Raw genomic sequence first — 24,076 nt, 5'->3', positions numbered from 1 at the left:
CTCCTGAATCATGCAGTCTGATTCTTCTAGTATCCGTGCAACAAGGATAGAAACTTATTTCTACATGGTTATTCATTTAGAAGGTCACACCCTTTTCCACTGAAGTCAATGGGAGTTTTAGGTGCTGGCAGTTTTCTCACTGACTTGTTCGGGAATAGGATTTAGCTCTACATGTACAGTTGTTAATTCTAAGGATTATTTTGGTTGGGGAGACTAGTGAAGCATAGAGAAGTTGCTTTCTATAATTTTTTTTAATGTATGTGAGAAGATAGGACTTAAATTTCAATCAGCTAATCATCTAACTTTAGATCCAGTACTACCAGGTTCTTAAAGTTTCACGTAAAACAGAGAGCACAAAAACGCACATAGTGAATGATAGTCTCTCTAAACTTCAAAGGGAGAGAGACAGCTGTGACATACTGTGAGAGTTGCTTCTATTACTTAATTCTGCCCTAATGGGACTAAATTATGTTTTGAACTTGCTTCTTGGTCCTTTCTGAATTTGGACGCAATTTTAATGAAATAAAGGGTTCAATTTGAAATCTTTGAAACTTATGAAACAGTAATGAGAACAGGTCTATGGGAGGGGGTTTTTTAAAAGAAAACTGTTAAAATATAGAAAATAATAAAACATGGGGTAAGAACGGAAGAGGAAAGGGATTATGTCACTTATCTTGAGCGTATGTTACCATGCCTCTGTGGAGAAATGGAAAGAAAATAAACAGCATGTTGTCCCTTGTATTCACACAAGACTCCTTAATACAAGATGAGCTTTGAAAGAATCATCTTGATTTTGTCTTTCAGGTTGGCATCTCTGAATTGCAAAAATTGCTTTTCCAACTCTTATGTAAATCTGACTAATCAACTAAAGCCAAGGCAAAACCTGGCTAATTTAACTCAAGATTTCCTTGTGAATAAATAACATGCTGAAAGCTATTCACTCAGCCGGTATCCCAAGCTGTACTGATGTGAAATATATCACTGGTTCCTCTAGGACTTTACCATGAAGTGCTTAGTCTGGAAAACTTTTTTCAAATAAATCGTTTGCTTGTAAGATAAAAGCATATCCCAGAAAATAGGTCTGAAAGAAATAATTTGAATGAAACAACATAGGAACGATAAAGCAATTGTTGGAAGTTCATTCCACAGCCAGACCCACTCATCTGAAAATGCCTTATCTCTGTCTCTCATGTGTTTCAGCCTGGCCATTATGATGTCTTTCTTCCCTTTCCTTCACTTTCCTTCCTTTTCTGTTGGTGCTTCATAGATGGTGATGTGGTATCTAATATAGCTGCAGTTTGAACCATTAATGGCTTGTAAACAGGACCAAGACCTTGAACATGAAGCAGATTTAGCAGAGGAGCCAATCACAGGCTTGATGGACTCATGATGACTGAACTTGTGGAAGAGGCAGGGAGCCACATTCTGCACAAGCTTGGAGTCTTTACCTCTTTTTTCAGGCTGGCCAGAATATAAGAATTTGTGCTTTCCAAGTTTGTTTTCATTCCATGAAAAAAGAGAAAAAATAAATCCTCCTCAGAATAGCTAGTAGTCCAGTGTCGGACAGAATCAGACAGAGCATGGACTTGAACCTAGGTTTCACACATCCCAAGTGAATGCCCTAACCACCAGATAATTGACTATTCTGGGGTCTCTTTCTCTGGTTTTAACCAGAAAAACTGTCCAGGACCATACAAACCTTTGTGATGAAACTTTGGTCACAACCCATACATTCTTTCAAAACGTTTTTGTGAAATGTAATTTTTGATGGGAAAATTATTTTTTTAATTTTTTTTTTATGATCTCTAGCAGGATTTCTAGCAAGGCCTTTTATATATCCCTCTGTAGATCAGAGTCGTAGACCAGCCACGGGTATCTAATTGCAGTGTGGACATACCCTTAGAAACCAGTATATGATATTTGCGTAGGTTTTAACTCTTGTCCACACAAGCGATTAGAGATTGCTGTGTCCTAAAAGGCGTATGGTTCCATCCAAGCTATGAAAAGAAAAGAGAATCTTACACTGAGGGCTTGTCTACAGTTCTGCTTACATTTATGTAAATTGTGTTGCTCAGAGGTGTGAAAAAGCCACCCTCTGAGCACTGTAAATTACATTGACTTAAGGTAGTGTCCACACTGTGTGATGTCAGAGGGAGGCGCTCTCCCACCAACACAGCTTCTGCCTCTCATTGAGGTGGAGTAATTATCTCCCATTGGCAGATGCGATTCAGCGGCAGAGCTGAATGTACCAATGTAGCATGATAGTGTAGACTAGCCCTAAAATAATCTGGTTGAGATCTGGACTCAAACCAAGATTTATCAACCTTCAGTGGAGACTTCTTCACATAGATAACTTCACTATCTACATAAGTGTGGTAAGCATTAATATTACATCTACTTAAAAGCTCCTCCAGACAGATGATCTGCCCCAGGCGGAATCCGCAAAAAGTAGTTGTCACTCAGCCAGGGAGCATCTTAAAAGTAACCTCAGGATAGAAATTGTGCAAGAAATAAAATTAACTGTGGGGCAAGGGTATGGTGTCCCTGATTCGCAATAGTGCGCAGCATACATTTTTTTTCAAGTGACCATAGTTATCTAAAGAGGGGCCAGATTGATTACTTTGGATATCAAAGTCCTCAGTCCATCCAGAGAACAGAAAAAGCACAAACAGTACAAACTTCTACCCCTCCCCTTTGTCTGGGCAATGTGCTTGGAGAGGGAAGATCTCTCGGAGCAAGACAGTTTCCTTGACACACACATATCCTTGTTCGCTTTCCAGAGATTGCCAACAAAGGTGACAATTCGTGTCATTTTGTTTGTTTTGTTTTTTTTAAATTTTGTGATGTAGACAATGCAGGGAACTGGACTCAGATCACGAATTCACTTTAGAAACTGTAAACCATGAAACAGCCATCCGGCAGCAATGGCTGTTGGTTACTGCTGACCTGTGTAGGAAAACAGGTGACCCTTTGAAGTGGAAAGACACCATATTCCATGCTCAAATAAATTGGTTAGTCTCTAAGGTGCCACAAGTACTCCTTTTCTTTATTCCATTAGTATTCACCTATGCACACCACCTACAACTGATATCCCCCAGAAGGATAGTTTCAAGGAAAAAAACGTTTTGTTGTCAGGATGCACGGAGCCCAGCAATAGATTCACTGCCATGTTGAGAAGTTAATAAAGCCTTTGTTTGTAATATATTCCCCTTATAGCATAACTGTTATGGGACTGTTGATCTGAGTTTTAAGTGCCTGATAAATTGAGTGTAAAATCCTGTGGTAGGGCAGGAATTAAAGGAAAGAGAGTTGTGCTCTGACAATTTAACATAAAAACACTGACATTTTTTGTTACAAGGAAGAAGCATTAATTAGAATTTGACCTTAGAGCTCCTGCAACCCTAGATGCCATTAGAAAATAGTGCCCCACGTATGAGCCAGACTGGGACATTTTGCTTCTTTGAATGCCCTTTCCACTGTGGTTATATGTTTTGATAGCATTTATGGTAATCATGAAGAGTAATGGGTTTTGATGGGTGATTAAAGGAGCACTGTAAACTTACAAATCATACAGTGTAAACTAAACATTGCTAAAGTGTGTACCTGTTTAATGAATCTAAAATGTGAATTTTACAGTAATAAGAGTGAATGGATTTTATAACTCCAGTTGACTTGCTGTTTGCAAGCTCTTCTGATCCAATGGTTCACATGCAGGGCAGTCCCTTTTTCCAGTGAAGTGAAAACTTTCTGCTGACACTGTAAAAAGCACCAAGGTGTGACATGTTCTTCATGCCTTGTGCAACCATTCCACTTGTACATCATGTACCTAACTCATTCTGAATGTGTGGTACATAATTCAGAGTAGCAGCCGTGTTAGTCTGTATTCGCAAAAAGAAAAGGAGTACTTGTGGCACCTTAGAGACTAACCAATTTATTTGAGCATAAGCTTTTGTGAGCTACAGCTCACTTCATCAGGTGCCTGTAGCTCACGAAAGCTTATGCTCAGATAAATTTGTTAGTCTCTAAGGTGCCACAAGTACTCCTTTTCTTCTTGGTACATAATTGTTTCTGGAAGGGCTGGAGGCTTTTCACTTTAGGCTCGCTTCAACAGCTTGTTTGCTCATTTTGTCTGTCTTCTTTTTTTTTTTTTTTTAAGGAGAGGTCTCTGCAAACTCCATCATTAAATCTTATGAAAAGCATACCAGTATTTTTATAAAAATATGCATATGTAAAGTGATGGATTATTCTTGGTAGCACTGACTGACACTTTGGTTTGAGGGAGTGAAGGATAGACCAGAATGTGTGAGAGCACTGATTTTCTGTGGAGGCAGGGAGGCTTCTTCATCCTTTTATTGTGTTGGAGAATCCCTCATGCAACATCCCATATCCTCACCTCATAGACCATCAGTACTCCTCCTTAGTCAGTGCTAGAGGGAGAGGCAATGTTTGTAAAGGGGTCTGAGGATTAAAAATGCAGTAATAGTGCAAGATGATACTTTTACATTATAGTGCACCTCCGCACACCTCCAACCCTTGTAGGGGTGTGGTGATTCTGGAACACTCCCTGCCAGTGGGAGGGAGAGAAATTTAGGCAAGTGACGCAATTTTTAACTCTTTAAAGTGTCTGTGGCAGGTGCTGTTCTTTTAACCCTAACCAGAGGTAATTTTAATACAAGATTAGTTTTAAAAAAAAATGAACCAAATTGTTGTTCATGGCAGCGTATGCAATGAATAGAAAAATGAAGGGCTTTTGATTCACAATTGATTAAAAAATACCTGGCAGGTGGTAGTGCTAGATGCTAGAAGAGTGAGAGGGGGAAATTAATGATTAAAGCTAAAATGTTAACAATATAATTAATGGGAGATGCATGCCAATGTTGGCTATATCTTCAAAAGCATGTGTGTCTGTTGCATAGAGAACTACCACCTGTACATGTTCAGCAGGAGAGCACAGTCAGGACATGAGTACAATGCATTTTTTCAACATTAACTTCTGAGACACAAATGATCCAAAGCTCGTTAACATCAATGGGAATTTTTCCATTGACATAAGTAGATTTTGGATAAAGCCTCATGTGTGCCCATCTACCATTGTTTGTTTCCCGTCATGGGTGATTCAGAGTCATGTTAAAGCACATTAATGCTTCAATATCTCATTCAGTGCAGCACTGCTATACAAAATTGATCTATCAGGCCCCTTTGTGGGTTGCCATGATGAGCACCTAGTTCAGTCTGAAACTTAAGTGTGCAGAAGTGCAGGTACCAAAATGTAAAGAATAATTTCTAGCTGTACTTGGGAGATTTGTTTCAGCTTCATTCGTCCAAATTAATTCTAAGTTTTTTATGCACATTTCCTCACAACGCAAGTTTGAAAATCCAGCTGTCATCTGCAGAGGAAAGAGCTTCCAGATGAGGAGGGAGATTCCCATTTTAGACTCTCTCTTTATTTGTAGACATTTTTTCCAGTTATGGGAATACAGGGTTGGGGGATGTTCATATTATTTACAGAAAACTACACTAAATCAAAGTTTCTCTTGATTTTTTTTCAAAATTTTTTTTCAAAAATGTTTTCAAGATTTTTTTTCAAAATTTAAATATTGTAGTACATTTAAAAAAATCATTTGCCAGCCTGAGAGAGCGCAATTACTGCAGGATTAAACAAAGTTTTTTCACTTCATTATACAAAACCATAGAAATAGGGTGGGGAGAAATTTTCTTGTATCGTGTTATGAAATAGCTTTACAAATTATTACGGTATCATCTGGAAAGTGCAATTTCTGTTGCTAATGGAATTTATAGGGCAGAATGGGGATTAAAAGTGATCAAAGGTGCATATCAAATTGGAAACCATGTAATAAATTCATGTGTGATTTGGACATCACCCCACTGTTGGGTAGGGAGCAAACTGAGAAAAGGAAAACACAAGAGTGAAGTATGAAGGTTTTATTGACATGACCCACATCACATCTCCTTTCCCTTCCTGGACAAGGGGATTTTTCCCCGTAATCACTAGAATGGGAATAAAGGCTGGAAAGGAAAAGGGTAGCAAGGTGGACTTTGCGTGTGGCTCTCTTCTTTCCCTGCGTCGCTTCAGGTAGGGCCACCCAAGCAGAAAAGTGAGATCTCCCCGGGCAGTTTTGCAGTCAACAGGCAGAGTAAGGGAGGCCTAAGCCGTAGCTGTCCCACAGCAGCTGAAGAAATATCCTTTTCACAGCTGGAATGTCTCCCACTGTGACATAATATTTGAGTGGAAGCTCACTAGGGCACTCTTGGGGCATCGGTAGGAAACTCAGAGACCTAAACCCCTTCTAGTGTTGTTTAAACGATTTTTTAAATAGAGTCCTCTTTGTGCTATAAATGATCTGACTGCTGCCCTCTTTTTTTGTTTGGTTGTGGGTATTTTTTTTGGTGCGGGGGGTAAATACAAAGTGAGGATCAGAGGTAAAATAGGTAGAAAGGCACTGTAATTCTTGGTAGGCAGGCCAGACTTGGGTTTGACAGCTACTGCTACAACAGCATATATCTAAACTCTTCGAACTAGCTTGTTACCAATAGCATTACATCTTGTTTTTGGCTATTTGAGTGAGTTCTTGGAGGCAGTCTCAGAGGCCAAAGAGTGAATGAATGGAAATATGGAGACTAAGTTACCTTAGATGTGGTTGCTTCATGTCCTTGCTAGCGCACAAAAGTATGGAGATACTTGCTACCTTTGCTTTAACTGTCTTGGCGATGAATAGAGAAGGATACCCTCTACTAGAGTCAATCCATCACCTTTCACAGATTTTAAATTCACTTTACATAGAAAACCATTGAAGATGTTTGCATAGTGAAGTATCCTTTGAGCTCCCATAGCAGATAATAGACTGTATAATTCTTTGTAATAACACTGTTATTTATTGCAATTTATATTTTATTTATTTCAGTTACTTATTGCACTTTTCATTGCAGAAACTTCAGCTCAGATAACTTCTGCTAGCTCATTGTGTTATGCTTTTGCGCAGCATAATGCATAATAGTGTACAGGTGTACAGCTAAAGAGAAGGAACACAGTGTGAGCACCAGGACTATTTTTAAAGCACACTTATTTTCAGATGGGACACTAGAGGTGGGTCAGAGTTGAAATAACTATTTCACATTTCCCCATTTTCTTGTGAATAGGCTCATAATACATGGCAACTGCTGCACTGTGGTGTCCTTTTTCTAAGCAGTGGCTCTCCTGGGGAATATTATGTCTGGGAATAAGAAAAACAGGTCAGCACTTACTCCAGGTATATTATGGACTGGAAATAAAATACCAATTGTATTCCATTTACCTCCAAATACAAGTAGAAAATAGAGCTGCTTGGGCTTACCTAAACCACTTCATGTCATTGGATTTCTCATCCAAAATACGTTGTGTGTGTTCTAAAAACTAGTTCTGTGCAGACACAGCTGTAATTAAGTCTCCAAACAGGAAGTCAGAATCCACCAAAATCAATGCACAAAGCAGATGTTTAGAGTTGGCTTTTCAGATGCTCCTTGCTAAGTGTTGACACAATGACTGCAATATTTCTCCAGTTGCAATCTTCATTTCTCTCCTACCATACTCTGCATGATATAAGAACATAAGAATGGCCATACGGGGTCAGACCAAAGGTCCATCTAGCCTAATATCCTGTCTTCCAAGAGTGGCCAATGCCAGGTACCCCAGAGGGAATGAACTGAACAGGTAATCATCAAGTGATCCATCCCGTGTCGCCCATTCCCAGCTTCTGGCAAACAGAGGCTAGGGACAACATCCCTGACCATCCTGGCTAATAGCCATTGATGAATTTATCTAGTTCCTTTTTGAACCCCTGTTATAGTCTTGGCCTTCACAACATCCTCTGGCAAAGAGTTCTGCAGGTTGACTGTGCGTTGTGTGAAGAAATACTTCATTTTGTTTGTTTTAAACCTGCTGCCTATTAATTTTATTTGGTGACCCCTAGTTCTTGCATTATGAGAAGTAGTAAACAATACTTCCTTATCTACTTTCTACACACCAGTCATGATTTTATAGACCTCAATCATATCCCCCCTTACTCGTCTCTCTTCCAAGCTGAAAAGTCCCAGTCTTATTAATCTGTCCTCGTATGGAAGTCATTCACACCTCTAATCATTTTTGTTTCCCTTTTCTGAACCTTTTCCAATTCCAATATATCTTTTTTTTGAGATGGGGCGACCACATCTGCACTTGGTATTCATGATGTGGGCATACCATGGATTTATATAGAGGAAATATGATATTTTTTGTCTTACTATCTATCCCTTTCTTAATGATTCCCAACATTCTGTTTGCTCTTTTGACTGACACTGCACATTGAGTTGATATTTTCACAGAACTATCCGCAATGATTCCAAGATCTCTTTCTTGAGGGGTAACAGATAATTTAGACCCCATAATTTTATATGTATAGTTGGGATTATGCTTTCCAAAGTGCATTACTTTACATTTATCAACATTGAATTTCATCTGCCATTTTGTTGCCCGGTCACCCACTTTTTAGAGATCATTTTGTAGCTCTTCGCAGTCTGCCTAGGACTTCACAATCTTCAGTAGTTTTGTATCGTTTGCAAATTTTGCCACCTCGCTGTTTACCCCTTTTTCCAGATCATTTATGAATATGTCGAATAGGACTGGTCTGAGTACAGACCCCTGGGGGACAACACTATTTACCACTCTTCATTCTGAAAACTGACTATTTATTCCTACCCTTTGTTTCCTATCTCTTAACCGGTTACCAATCTGTAAGGGGACCTTTCCTCTTACCCATGACAGCTTTCTTTGCTTAAGAGCCTTTAGTGAGGGGCCTTGTCAAAGGGTTTCTGAAAATCTAAGTACACTATATCCACTAGATTTCCCCCTTGTCCACCTGTTCGATGACCCCCTCAGAGAATTCTCGTAGATTGGTGAGGCATGATTTCCCTTTACAGAAACCATGTTGACTCTTCCCCAACAAATTATATTCATCTATGTGTCTGACAGTTTTGTTCTTTACTATAGTTTCAACCAGTTTGCCCAGAACTGAAGTCAGGCTTACCCACCTGTAATTGCTGGGATCACCTCTGGAGCCCTTTTTAAAAATCGATATCACATTAGCTATCCTCCAGTCATTTGGTACAGAAGCTGATTTAAATGACAGGTTATTTAACTACAGTTAGTAATTCTGCAATTTCACATTTGAGTTCCTTCAGAACTCTTGGGTGAATACCATTTGGTCCTGGTGACTTATTACTGTTTGTTCCAAAACCTCCTCTAATGACACCTCAATCTGATACAGTTCCTTAGATTTGTCACATAAAAAGAATGGCTCCGGTTTGGGAATCTCCCTCATGTCCTCAGACATGATGACTGATGCAAAGAATTCATTTAGTTTCTCTGCAATGGCCTTATCATCCTTGAGTGCTCCTTTAGCATCTCGATCGTCCAGTGGCCCCACTGGTTGTTTAGCAGGATTCCTGTTTCTGATGTACTTAAAAAAATGTTTGCTATTACTTTTTGATTCTTTGGCTAGCTGTTCTTCAAATGCTTTTTTGGCCTTCCTGATTATATTTTTACACTTCATTTGCCAGAATTTATGCTCCCTTCTATTTGCCTCACTCGGATTTAACTTCCACTTTTTAAAGGATACCTTTTAGCCTCTCACTGCTTCTTTTATTTTGTTGTTCAGCCACAGTAGCACTTTTTTGGTTCTCTTACTACATTTTACATCTGATCCATTTCTAGTAACACCAACAAGAAAAGGTGGAGGTCATTGTTCATTAATGGCAAAATCAGCACAATAGTCACTTGGGGCTGGGGGAGGGGTTGTAGCTACACTGGTAGTGTGCAAGTGGTTTGAGGCATTCTGGATGTAGTAGCAGCGAGGTGGATGTGGGCACCAGTGGCACTTACTATGCTTGAAAAAGGATGAGACATGTTCTCCCCGCAGTGCCAATCTCCAAATGCAAGCAGGTGCTCTGAGGGGTAAGGTATAGGCCACTTTCTCATCCACATGTCCGTTTTGGAGTGCAAAGCACTGTTGAACACACTAACTAACCACTCACATGCTCAGGGAGCACTAAAACCAGCATTCTGCTCGCCTCCTGTATGGTGCATTGTAATGAAGAAGGTCCTGGAGCACACTCTCCTCTCTAGTGCACCCTTAAGCCATGCAGGGATCTGCAGTGTTCCATAAGGATCACATCATCCCCTTGTTACTGCAACCACAGAGGGTCCATGGACAATGAATGTGGTGCAGTTCTGCTACACAAGTGGAGGCAGGATTTGAATTGGCTAGACAGTGTGTTCAAAACACTTTGTGTGGCAAGGAGTTTTGCCCAATGAAAACTCCCTGCATTCTAGGGGGAAGAGGCAGGCGTAACAGGGGTTAGGTGATATATGGATCCCATCCTCTCTTCAGTGGTAGGGGCTATATAACCTCAGATTTGTGGTAATGGTTATAAATCAGCCTGAGGGTAAGGGTTCATTCACCTGTAATATCTCTGCAAAGCCCAGCCCAGTATGGAGACTACATTACAGGTCTACACTACAGCCAGGATCGACGTTCTGAGATCGATCCACCGGCGGTTGAGTTAGCGGGTCTAGTGAAGACCCACCAAATCAACAGCAGATCGCTCTCCAGTTGACCCCTGTACTCTACCCCAATGAGAAGAGTAAGGTAAGTCAATGGGAGAGTTTTTCCCATTGACCCCCCCACAGTGGAGACCCCATGGTAACGTTGACTCCAGCTACAGTATTCACGTAGCTGGAGTTTCATAGCGTAGGTCAACTTACCAGAGTAGCGTAGACATAGCCTTAGTAGCATCTTGAGGCTTTGCCCCATGTGAGTAGTTATAATCCATGCAATTTGTTACTTTTATATCTATGTAGAGAATATATGTGCATGTTAACGAACTCTTTTTGAAATCTTCAAAAATAGTTTCCATTCTCTTTTTTGAAAACTTGAAAATGTCTTTGATAAAATATGAAGGGCACATGCATTGGGGTTTGTTTCCCATTAAAAATAAGGGGAAAATTGATGTTGTAATATGGCAGACTATGTTAAGATTATTAATTTGAGTTCATCCCAGTTTTTTCAGTTCTCAGTGTGACTTCTGTTTAATGCCTACACAGAACAATCAAAACTGGTTTAGTTTACAGAACGAGCACATTCAGAGTTTTATCTTTCCTCAATAAACAGATTTAATCAGAGCTGGGTTGTACATTGATTGATGGAAGTCTTAATAATTTTTTTTACCTAAGTCAAACACTCTCACTCAACCACTTCTGCATAGCCACAACACTCTGCAGTTTTCACAGCTTTCTGATCATCTTTTTTTTTTAACATAAATAAAATTGTTTCCAGGATCCAACAGCTGGTGCTTGCTGGCTGAAGGAATGAACAGAAAGACAATGTGTTCACAGGATTACAGAACAGGCTGAGAGAGAGAATTTATGCAGAGTTTTATAAGCTTAGTGAGGCAGAAAATAGATTGGGGTGCAGAGAGGAAATAATGTGTCAGTCAAAGCTAAGCTTACAGACATAAGCTTCCATAACACAAGAGCAGTCATGTGCTGGCTTGGCTCTTGTAACTTCAACAGTTACCTCTAAGTTTGGGTGGAACCCCTGGCAGATGTTTTCATGAGATCTTACTCTTAAGTGACTTTTACTACAAATCTGTCTTTTAAAACCTGCAGCCAAGGCAAGAACACAGCAGCAGTTTCTTGGGCCGTCTGGAAGGCATGAGAGAGATGGTGGAATGCCTTCAAGAATGACTCCTAAAGATGGAGCGAATCCTCCAGCTAACTTGAACATTATAGTTTTCTTATGAAATCTTAGATTTTGGTCTCCCTGCACTTTTATAGCTTCATCTTAATACAACAAGCATCTGTGTGGCATTTGTGAATCACTGAATGTCTCTGCAATGCTTGTGTGTGATTGGCAGATTACATGCTTATAACTTGTAGTGTATTGTAATAATAGTGTCTAGCAAGTTAGGCTTGAAACTGCAATCACGTTCTTTTAGTCCTTCTACATGGATGTTTTGGTGAAATGGCTGCTGCCATCCCCCCTTCCTCTGTAATTTGATTTATAACTAAGGAGTTGCTGTCAGAAATGACTAAGACAGACAAGGTTTAACCAGCAAAATTGCAATGCAAAGCATTATTGGTAATACTATGCAAATTGCCAGAAAGGCAGCAGCGCTACTATTTTAACTAGTATCTTAGAAAGAATGTCTGTTCTATTTGTGACACACAGTAAATAAAGAACCTGGTCTATTGATTTCACAGTATCTATTTCATTATTTTACTTTGAGCATATTTTTAGTTGCTTCCAAGGTAACTTTGACGATGCCATCAACATCATCCACATGGACAATGGCATGAAATAGGGCTGCCTTTTTTCTCTTTGTTGTTGTTTGGCATTGCCACAGACTAAATAATGAAGATGTGTATTAGCAACACAAACAGTAATATAGCATGTGTAGATGGCAAATGCCTAGAAGACCTAAATTTCATTGATGATATTGTGCTACTGAGCAACACCCCTGCAAAGTTACAAACAAAGACAACCTGGCAAAAACAGCAGGCCAAGCAGGGCTCAAAATTAGTTATGTTAAAAGAAACATCTTTGTAACCCTGATATGAAGTAGTAACATCACATTAGAAGGCAACAATATCAAGAAAGTAGAACAGTTCTCTTACCTGGGCAACACCCTCTTGGCCAACAGAGACCTCAAGAAGGAAGTGACATCAAGGATATAAAGGCACACACAGCATTTAATAAATTCAGCAATCAAAGATATACAGCAAAAGAATAAAATTGATAATTTTCAATTAAACTGTAATCTCTGTGCTAGCATATGTCTGGAGAGCCACCAAAATATTAGATGCCCTCAAATAAGTGGTGTGGAAAGATTCTGGGCATTGGTTAAAAGACTTCATCACCAACAAAGAGATCAGAGAAATTGCCAACAATGCTTCATTTCCAGAGAATCAGACAGAAGCACTAGACATGTTTGCAGCATTTATCCTGGATGTCAATACACAGATTCTCTCACACATGAAGCTCTCAAGTGAAACCAAAACCTTAAGAAGAATCCTTAGCAGAGAGGGCAGAATAGTCTATCTCAAAACCATAGAGCAGATGGAAGCAGCTCCAAATGTCAGAGAGTGGGATGGAAGAGACTAGTTTTGTTCCTATGTGCTAACACTGGCATAGGAAGGAAGTAAAGAAGTAATGTAATGTGTGTCAGACAGTATTAAAGAAGGTAAAACAGACTGAAAGGGTCAGTTATCAAATGTAAAGGGACAACAATCTTCTACCTCTGTTAGAACCACATGAACAGCTAGCAGTCCAGGTCATAATGATCTGATAGGTCCTACTGAATGCCTAGTTGAGATTCACTTTTTCTAGAGCACGACATTTATTTAAATTATCATCATTATGTTAGACACTCACTTCATCTGTACTTTATTGGGTTGTAGGCTAGACAAAACACCAAAACTAGTTTGTGTGTATAAAATGAATGAGCAACGAATACTCCAGTTGATTTATTGTTAGATGGCAGTTGAGAAATAATAGGTCACTCAATTTTCCAAGACTATCTCCTTAACAGCCCACTCCTATCAACATATTTAGATATTTGTGGCAGGCTAATGGAGGCCATTTTCACCTGGCAACTGCATCAATCCTTAGCAACAGTATGTATGCATACCCACTGCTGATGTAATTTTTAGTTTCTGGTAACACAAAGCCAAAAATGGAAGATCAAACTATAAAAACCTTTGGAGAGAATGTGTCAGGCATTTTCAGATAGTGTTTTACCTTAGCAACCGTCTCATTTCATTCCCTAGCAACTCTCAATACAAGTTTAATCATATTTTCCAGCTCAAAATTACGTCTCGTGAATTAGGAGGATTCCCTTGTTATGTTTAACACAATACATCTTTTTTCAATGTTGTAGTTTAAGACAAACAGTTCAGCTCAGTACTCCATAGTAGTAATTTAAATAAATGGGAGAATATCATGACTTGAGAGTTTTTAAAAGTTAGAATGTCAGATCCTATATTTTAGGGCAGCAGTGTCTCTTATGCACATTGTTTTCGGTCTTGCTATGGCTGTGTTGGTCCCATGATATGAGAGAGACAAGGTGGGTGAGATAATATCTTTTATTGGATGAACTTCTATTGGTGAGAGAGACAAAGTGACCTGAAGAAGAGCTCTGCAAAGTTCAAAAGCTTGTCTCTTTTACATGTGAGCTAATTAAGACAACTTGAATTAGATTCTTTCCTCAAATACATACATAAATATAACCCCCATTGATTTCACTAAGAGAGAGGCACAATTTAGCTTTCAGAATTTGCTTCATTTTATTTGCATATTACTCTGTTAGGGCCAGATCCTGTGAGGGGCGACATTGCACAATTCCAGTGGGGCAAAGCTGCCCTAAAATCAGTTTAATCAGGCACAGGAGGAATCCCTTTGTGCAGGAAATTTCTTGGAGTGGAAAGCCTCTATAGCTGTTCGTTTGCCACCCTCAGGTCCTCACCCCTACTCCTTCTGCCTGCTGTGGCAGGAGTTGTAGCCAAGGTTAAGAGGGCACAGCCAGGGAGTCCCTATGCTTCCATGATGCAAGCTGACAGAGCAGCCCTTTGGGGTTGTGGGCAGCCAACACAAATTACAGCAGCATTCATGTAGTCGAGGTGGGTACTCAGTGTGTCAGGGCTACACTGGAGCCCTTTCCACACTTTGTCATCACTTGGTACAACCTGGTATTCCACTGGAATCTAGCCAAACAGCTCCAGATTGTGGAATTTATTTTTTCTGTTAAAAAAAATCCCTCAGAAATCTCAATTAAAAACTATTTAAAATACTCCTATAAAGAGTCTTGTATGAAAGTGCGTATGAGAGAGAGGTGCTTTACAGATAAATATATGAACAAGAAATCGAAAGAGATAATATACACATGAATTATAGGACAGGGGATAAAAAGAGCAGACACAGAATTACTTGAGCAGTGACATTTAACACCTGCCTTGTCAGTTTCATATTTGACTTTGTGTTTTGTTTTGTTTCTTGGTCATCATCTATTTCCTTAACACTGTTAATGTGTATGCACAAAGGGATGTGGTTAAGGTTGTGTGTTGCAGTTTAACTTTGGCATTTCTTCAATTGTTAGTGCTTAATTCACTCTATGCAACCTTTAATGCTCTTTTAACAGGGGAAATTAAAAATTTAACACGCGCACACATTAGAGAGAGAAACTGTGCTCTACAGGTTAGAGCTGGACGAATAACTGATCTTTTGATTCAGAAGCAGTTAAAAATGGGGGAAGGGTTGGGCTTTTAGGTAGAACCCCAAATCCGAAAGTTTGGGGAATTTTCTGGGAATCGAAAAAGTCCCTTTTGGGTCTGTTCCAGAGAGGTCATTCAAAATTGGATTTGTCACATCCCCCAACTGAGAGCCCTAATGACCAGCTTAAAGGTTATAAGTGAGGGAAACGACGCCACCATCACCTCCTGCTCTGGCCATATTGTGAATGGTTGAAATTATTCATGTTAAATTGGTGAATAGTTTAGGGTTGACCAAAACTGCATTATTTTCTGAATAGACTATTCTCCCTGAAAAATTCACCCAGCTCTACTGGAAATGGACCTGAAACAAAACCAAGTATCTGAAAACCACAAAATTTAGGAAAAGTTCATATGCCAATCCAGACTTTGTGACTTGGACTTATTCCACTACACACATGCACACACACGCTCCCTCCCTCTTAAAAGGCTAATGTTTGTCTCTTTTTGAAATACTATATAAAATTATTACTTTTATATTGCATATACAGATAAAAAGGGGTACACATTCTTTTCTGTACCTGCCGTCATTTATACGTATCCTTTCTGCATCATCACCCAGACACAAAGGACATTACTTATTGCTATCATGGGTGTGCTTTGAAATGTCTTCATTTCCCACACAGTCATTTCTACTTGACTAGACTCATTTTCAGTTTATTAAAAACAAGGTCCTCTTGATCATGATATAGTCTCATAGAAACAATAAGTAGCAGCACTAAAATCTTCTAAATTCTTTTTTAATTAAAAGTGGCATGATTGTTTGAATAAGAACACATCACAACCTAGGGTGATATACATGACTTACTTGTATTAGTGTACTTCAGCTTCTCATATTTCCGCATCCTATGAGTCTTATTCTATTCCCATTAAGATAATGTGAGTTATGCTGTTCACAATAACAGAAGGTGGCTCAAACCCTACATTAGGAAAATAAATTCTGTATCTCATCCCAAAGTGTGATTTCATATGTAATAATGTAGCACATCTCTCTCTTTTTGTGTGTGTGTGTACACAAACATCTCCTATGCTAGAACCGCAATTATCAAAATGTCCAGGTGACATCCAAAAAGTTTGGATAATCAGGAGAGCCAGCCAATATATTTTGAAATCAGCCCTCAGGGTTTCCTGAAAAAAATAATAGATTTCAAAGCCTGCTGGCCAGCTCCTGTGACTATAAACAACCTCCTTCGGCATTCTCTGTATGCTATCATTGTATTTAACTTAGGTTCTGAGGACACAGACTGCAATTTTAGCTTAGTCCTTTTGCAACGGTACTCAAGGAACAGGGAATTTCACAATCCCCTTATCCCACTGGACAACCATTCAGGGTTAGAGCATTTTCTAGTGTCAAGAGAAAGTAAATTAAACAGCGATATATTGAAGGAAATCAGTGATGTTCTAGATCATTGCTACATTGGTTTTTGAGGAATGGACAATTTCCTTAAAGACTGGAAATGGCAAACATACTGTAGTACTATTATACAGAAAATAATTGAGACATGGTATTAATACTGTAGTCTATTTGTTTCTTTTGGGGAAAAGTATTTGAAACAATATTAGAGGAAACATGATTTATCACTTTAGGGAAAACAACTGGGTACAGTTTTTAGGCTTTAATAAGGGAAGAAAAGGAAAGATACCATTTGGGATGGAGACTTTCACCATAGATCTATGATAGTAAACTCTTGCTTAATTAACTATTTTTGTTCATTAAGAGCCCAAGCCAAAGCCCACTTGAATCTAATAGGAGTCTTCCATTAAATTCAACAGGTTTTGGAACAGACCGTATCATTGCCATCACAGAAGGAGGAAATGACATTGGATCATACAGGTTTAGGTTTTCAAAAAGCATTTAATGAGTTTCCATAAGAAAGATGAAGAGTTAAGTTGTAATATCATCATCATCATTATAACCTTTTGGTTAGAGAAGAGGATTAAAAACAGGGTGCACATTTTTGTTGATTTTTTTTTCTTCATTTTTTTCCCCTTTAGCTGGAAGGGAGCAGGCAGTAAATGGTTCTGGGGATCTCTCTTGGTTAGGTACAGATCTGGATGAGGCTCATTACATTGGAAGTAAGACATAGAATGGCTAACACTATAACTAGATCCAGAGGGATACAGATCTCTTAGGAACCTGGACCAAGAAATGGAAATACAATCTGATATGAAAAAATGGAAAGTAATACGTTTGGGAAAAATGAAGCGAAATAGGGAGCACAGACTAAATGGAACAGTCTTGTCACGCTCCCCAGTAAAGTTATTAGTTGCAGTGAAACAAACCCAGAAACTAAGTGCTGTAATGTGACACAGTGAGAGATGGAAAGCAAAATAAAGAGGGGGGATTTAAGGATTTACATGTCACTGATCAAGCCTCAGCTACACTAAGATCAATCTTAGATACTTTTTCCTGAAGAGGTATTATTATACTTAATCATTCAAAGTGCATCGTAAGGGTAAAATTCATCGCAGCAGAGAGAGCCATCACAAAGCCTATCCTGAGGACTTCAGCGAGAATCTTCCAGATATTCATGCCAGTGCTTAACTTTACACATTTAAGGAGCCCCATTGAGGTCAGCCTGCTGATGTGCATGATGTTAAGAATGTTCATAAATATTTCCAGGACTGAAGTGTTGAGTGGGAAGTAAGTGGTGCATAGGCCTTGTGTTGGCCCTCGGCGTGTGGTGAATTTCACCTTAAGTGAACAATGTGCTTTGCAGAAATGTTAAAAGTTCTCTGACCCAGCTATTTTGAAATCTAAGGGCCCAATTCTGCAGTCCTTCATTCTGACTTGGTCAAAATTGCCCACTGAAAATCAGTGGGCCCAATTCAGATCTAGATTAAGCAGGTGCAATTCTATTGAAGTTAATGGAGCTGCAGCCAGTTGTGGCCAGGGCTGAATTTGGCCCTTTGTCTTTTAATAGGAATTTTTGCCTCTGTAAACTGTATGATTGGACCATAACAAACATGACTATAATACAAGCAAGAAACATCAAATGAAAAAATGGGAGCAGAGTGGCTCACGAGTGAGGTCCTCACTGAAAGGCTGCGTGAAAGAAGTGTATGTTCAGAGGAGGCAGGTCTCTTGGTGCTAAGGAAGAGGGAAATTGTTCCAAAAACGGGGAGCTGCAAGATTGAGTAGGAAGAAGGAGACTGTGTGGGAGCATGAAAGAGAGAGGACTGGGTGGAAGTGAAGCAGACATGACTACAGTGTAAAATAAGTACAATGACTCCAGGATTTTTAGAATGGTGGGTGTTGGTGAGTAGAGAGGAGGATAAATATGCATGAAGGAGAGAGAAATACTTGAGAATATCCAGAAAACAAATTAGATGATGTTACTTTTATTGAAAGAACATAAGCCAAAATATGTATAAAAGGGGCAAATCTTGACCCGTTCTCTACAGCTGCAGAGGTCCCCAAGGGCAGCGGAAGTTAGATAATTAGATATTACAGTGGCAGGCACTATAGAAGATACAGCTGTGCAGGAAGCAGTGCAAAATTGTTTACCCATTTTATCTAAAGAAAGACCATTCTTGATTTATATTGATAAATGTTTAGCTTCTGAACATAATAAAGATTGTATCCACAGCCAGCCCATTAAATATTTTATTTGAGCAACAGCAGCTTCTTTTCATATTTAATTATTTTTTTTCTAAAAATATCACTGTCTTTAATTCCTCTCTTAGTTGTTGTGGAAATACCTACCCCAAATTAGGCTGCAGTTCACATAAGCTGAGTTCCCCTACCGCTAGCATGCTTACTGGAAAAAGTTAATTCATGGCTATTTAATGCCTCTGATCTTGTGAGCAGGACTTCAGTGGGACTATTTACATGGGTAAAATTACTCAGGCATGTAAGTCCTTTCAGGGTCAGACCCTTAGCTTTTTCCCTGAAGAATTACTAGTGAGGCAGATGTGGAGACATAGTGTTGAAAGGAACAGCTAGAGCAGTAATATGTTCACAAACTCCCAATTGTTTTGTAGTTAAATAGAAATTATTATTATTTATTACTTATTAGAGTAGTGCAGCTGGGGAATGAGGGGAAACAGCAGTGAAATCAAAAGCCACGTTACCATATGCTGAACAGATAATATGCAAAACTTCTCAGAAATGGTGTTTAATTTTTTGTCTCTTAATTTTTATACGAATTCACAACTCAAACGTTTCTTGTGAAAATTTCCCCTAAGACCAGCACTTTTTAAGTGGTCTCTTTTCAAGCAAAATGTATGTATTTTAATGCACTCAATGCTGGGGTGCACTCTCCTCTTCCTGGGCTGCCTCTCCTCCTGGATGGCTGCTACCAGTCCTGCTGGCTTCCTGGGGTGGAGTGATGTTCCTGATCTCTTTAGGCCTCTGGCCCTCGGCTGCTGCTGCAGAAACAGCTCCTTGGACCTTTCCCTCCTGAGCATCCCCCTCCCATTTCTCCTCCTGCTCGTACCAGCCCTCATCCTGAATGAGAAATGACTGGCTGTGGCAGTGACTCGTCCTGCTGCTGCTAATCCCCCTGATTGGCCAGTGCTGTTGATGGGGTCACGAAAGAGGCAGTGCATACTGGTAGCAGGCTCAGAGTGGTCCCATTGGGCATACCCATGTTCCCACGCTCTAGGCAGGGCTCCAGTAGCAGAAAATGCACTGGAGAGGAAAATGTAACTGTAGAAACTAGCCATAGCCTCCCATGCTTTGGGTGATGGGCAGGGCAGCCTGATCCAAGGATGATCAAGAAGGGTTTTTTGCCAGGGAGTGCCCTGCTTCTCTTTGCAGCAACTTCTTCCTCTGGCGTTTTTGTGGAGCCCCTGACGGGAGTTACACTTTTGTCAACTCTTTCAATTTTATTGTGAGTCTCATGATATTTGGAGTTTGTCTTAAAGCCCCAGTTCCTGAAGTCTAGTCATTACATGAGAATCTCAGCTTTTATTTAAAAAAACAAACAAACAAACAAACAAAGACCACATCTTACTAACCCTTATGGTTTCTGAGAAAAAAACTTGAGAACATGACCCAAGGGCACCCTAAAGGCTCGGAAATGGTTTCCGGGGGAAGAAGGGGAGAGCCTAAAATCTATTATTTTTGTTTGTTTTTAAACTCACTATTTTAAAGCCAACCTCAAGACTTTTGGAGGCCTGACTCATATTTGAATGCTTGGGGTTTGCATTACTGGAGTTAAATCTGCTCCTGTTGGCAGGGTCTTGGAAGGACGGAGGCACTATTATAGAGTACTGCCTACCCTACGTTGGACTCAGTCCTTGCAGTGTTACAAGTTACACCTCACTGCATCAGCTTTAGAGAGCCTTCCCCATGTGTTTAGTTAGCATGACATTCACGGTACTATCCAAATATTATTTACTGTTGACAGTTCAGTGTGTATTTGTGCCTTACAAAATTTGCAGGAAAAAAAATTGGATTTGATTAATCAAAGGTGGTTCAGAACTGTGTAAGTTTCTGAGTGTACCACTAATGATCACAACTTACCTCTCTCTCTAGGGACATTTTAAGCCTGGCTGGGAAAATGTCAGTATTTTTGGCAAAAATGTGAGCACAAGAAATTTTTTCTATCAGTAAAATCTATTCATTGAAAAATTTCCAGTCAGCTCCAGTAGTTGCTCTATAATTAGTACAATAATATCTGAGCGCTTCTCATGTCCATTCCTCTGCTGAAAAGTTTAGGTCAATGCTTTTGTATTTCTTTTCTTTGTAATGTTTTTGTTTTAAAGGAGACTGATTTTAAAGACTGTAGCTACTGTTCACAAAAGAGGAATTTAAGTTGAAGGAACTTTGCCTCTGAATGTAGAGTCTGTCATCTGTAGTATACATTGGAAATGAATACATTTGGTCAGTGAGAATGAAATGTACCTTTTTTAATATTAATCCTTCTCTTAGAGCCTGATCCAAAGTCCATTGGAGTTAACAAGAGGCTTTGTATTAACTTCACTGGGCACTGGGTCAGGTCCTTAATGCTCAGGACTATGTACACAGTCAGACCTGTATTTCCCAAAAGATCATAAAAATTGTTGTTGATTGAGTCCAAAGAGTACACACAGATTATCCTTACCTGCTAGTCTGGAGTATGTAATATCATGCATATAAAGCAGGTATTATGTCTCTCTTCATAGACTAACATGTAGAAGGTGATGGTAATTCATTACAGAGGATTTTGTTTTCTCTTTTATATGTCAGACTTTGTTTTATTTGTAACCCAAATAGTTGTCTGCTTTATATAAATGAATGAAAATACCTTTTCTTCTACGCACACTGTAAAAACATCAGTCAGTATCCTTTACTGTTAGATACTGAATGACTAACATGTACTGTTTCAGAGTAGCAGCCGTGTTAGTCTGTATTCGCAAAAAGAAAAGAAGTACTTGTGGCACCTTAGAGACTAACAAATTTATTTGAGCATAAGCTTTCGTGAGCTACAGCTCACTTCATCGGATGCATTCAGTGGGCAGCTGAGATTCAAGGTAAAATATAAAAATGTTGTTGCTTGTTCTTGACCTTCTTTTAGAAACTCTCTAATGGAAAATATATTAGGCATTTCCCAAAACTTGATCATTCTGTCTTTTTTCCTTAGGTGAGAAGTCCGGTGGACATCAGCAGATTCTGAAGAAACCAAAGTAAGATTTTACGTATGCTGTATTTCAAAGTGTTTATGGTTACAGTTCAACTTTTTTCTTAAGGGGAATATCACTAATTTTTGGCATGGATTTCTTGGTGTAAATCTAAAATTTGTCTTGTACTTGACATCCTCTAGCAGTTGTTGGAAAGAGTATTATTTTTAAGATTCCTGTAGTGGGAAACAGCACATTGTTTGGAGCGGTGGCTTTTGCAGTGAAATCTTGTTCAAAGGAGTCTGGAGGGGCCAGGAGTGAGATCACAGTTTAGATTTTTTCAGGCTTTTTGGAACAAAGGACAAGAGTCTTAATCCCAAAGTGGGTTTGTCAGGTATGCTGCAAATTAAATGGAAATGTAGTTAGTGAGTAGAATAAGTAAAACAAACAAAAGGTTGCTTTTGAGCCTTTATAACTTTTCTGTTTGGTGTCAGATTCAGTAAACCAGCAAAACACTTCATGGGTTCTTGTAAACATGTGTTCTGCATATCACACCTACTTGAAAGTTTACATGTAAATTCTTACATTCTTTTAAAGACAATTCTGTATTTCAGTTGTGAAGAAATCTGATTATCAAACACTTTGAGCCTCATTCAACTCCCTTTCCTGTCTCCTTCCATTGACTTGAATAGGAATTGGATTAAGTCCTTAATGAGAATATATCCGATTACAGCAGCATGTTAAAACTAAACAGCAACTCAAATCAATGAAGTGAAGTATTAATTATTGTATGTGTACATGGATAGCTTTTAATCTGCAATGCATGATACCTGTCTTATTTGGAAAAAAAGAAAAGGAGTACTTGTGGCACCTTAGAGACTAACCAATTTATTTGAGCATGAGCTTTCGTGAGCTACAGCTCACTTCATTGGATGCAGCATCCAATGAAGTGAGCTGTAGCTCACGAAAGCTCATGCTCAAATAAATTGGTTAGTCTCTAAGGTGCCACAAGTACTCCTTTTCTTTTTTGCGAATACAGACTAACACGGCTGTTACTCTGAAACCTGTCTTATTTGGATTTACCTAAGATGTGAACAGTGATTTACCATTTGCCAGTCAGGCTACAAAATGTACAAGCCAGGCATATGGTGAAGGATGGTCTCTCAGTTGTTTGTTTCTATTTCTCTGTTAGGCCAGTAAGAATTATATTATTTAAAGGTTTCAGAGTAGCAGCCATGTTAGTCTATATTCGCAAAAAGAAAAGAAGGACTTGTGGCACCTTAGAGACTAATACATTTATTTGAGCATAAGCTTTTGTGAGCTACCGATGAAGTGAGCTGTAGCTCACGAAAGCTTATGCTCAAATAAATTGGTTAGTCGCTAAGGTGCCACAACTACTCCTTTTCTTTTTATATTATTTAAAGTTAGTTTTTATATTTCCTACATGTTGCAATAAATGGAAACTCTAAAGTCAAAACTGGTGCCATATTTAGGTATAATTGTTCGGAGTCCCATTTCAACCAGGGTTTCCTCAGTTTTTAAAATCAGCCTGCATGTTGACAGCATTTTAATAATGTTTTCTTGCCATCACTGGAGGCTGCTTTGTTTAGCAGGTGAGAAGCCACTGGTGGCAGGCTCCTCTCTCCAACCATTCTTTGCTGGTATCTCTGTATAGAATGAAATAGAGAGCAGAGTAAACTGAGCAGGCAAACAAATCCACATTGAGCAAGATGGGTGGTGGGGAGAGTAGCAATAAAAATGGGACTTACAAATACAAGAGAGAGTTAGGAAAGGGTCAAAGATTTTAGATTACTACCTGTGGTTAGAAGAAAAGGAGTACTTGTGGCACCTTAGAGACTAACAAATTTATTTGAGCATAAACTGAAAGCTTATGCTCAAATAAATTGGTTAGTCTCTAAGGTGCCACAAGTCCTCCTTTCCTTTTTGCGGATACAGACTAACACAGCTACTACTCTGATATCTGTAGTTAATTTAACTGGGATGTGCCTATGTGATCCTATTTCAACTGATGGTTATATATCGGCATGCTTTTGAACGAGAAAATACAGTCCTCATAATCTATGTTGGAATAAATCCTGTGCACACACTTAAAAAATATTTAATACAAATAGTCCTTATGTCTGAGAAGATTTTTTTCTTCCCCTTCTGGAGGGA

The 24,076-nt window shown here is 39.1% G+C and overlaps 1 protein-coding gene across 2 annotated transcripts in view; it reads left to right on the top strand.

Moving 5' to 3' along the window:
- Positions 1–24,076, top strand: part of PTPRD (protein tyrosine phosphatase receptor type D) — a 1,732,979-nt gene that overhangs the window by 1,080,842 nt on the left and 628,061 nt on the right. For both annotated transcript variants that reach the window (XM_084628881.1, XM_084628884.1), the window contains one exon: positions 21,925–21,967. The gene's annotated coding sequence lies outside the window, so the exon portion shown is untranslated. The remainder of the gene's footprint in view (positions 1–21,924; positions 21,968–24,076) is intronic.

Source organism: Lepidochelys olivacea (assembly GCF_965140295.1).
Source record: "Lepidochelys olivacea isolate rLepOli2 genome assembly, chromosome: 5".
NCBI lineage: Eukaryota > Metazoa > Chordata > Testudines > Cheloniidae > Lepidochelys > Lepidochelys olivacea.
Note: the sequence above shows the minus strand (reverse complement) of the source record. Positions and strands in the feature narration are given on the sequence as shown.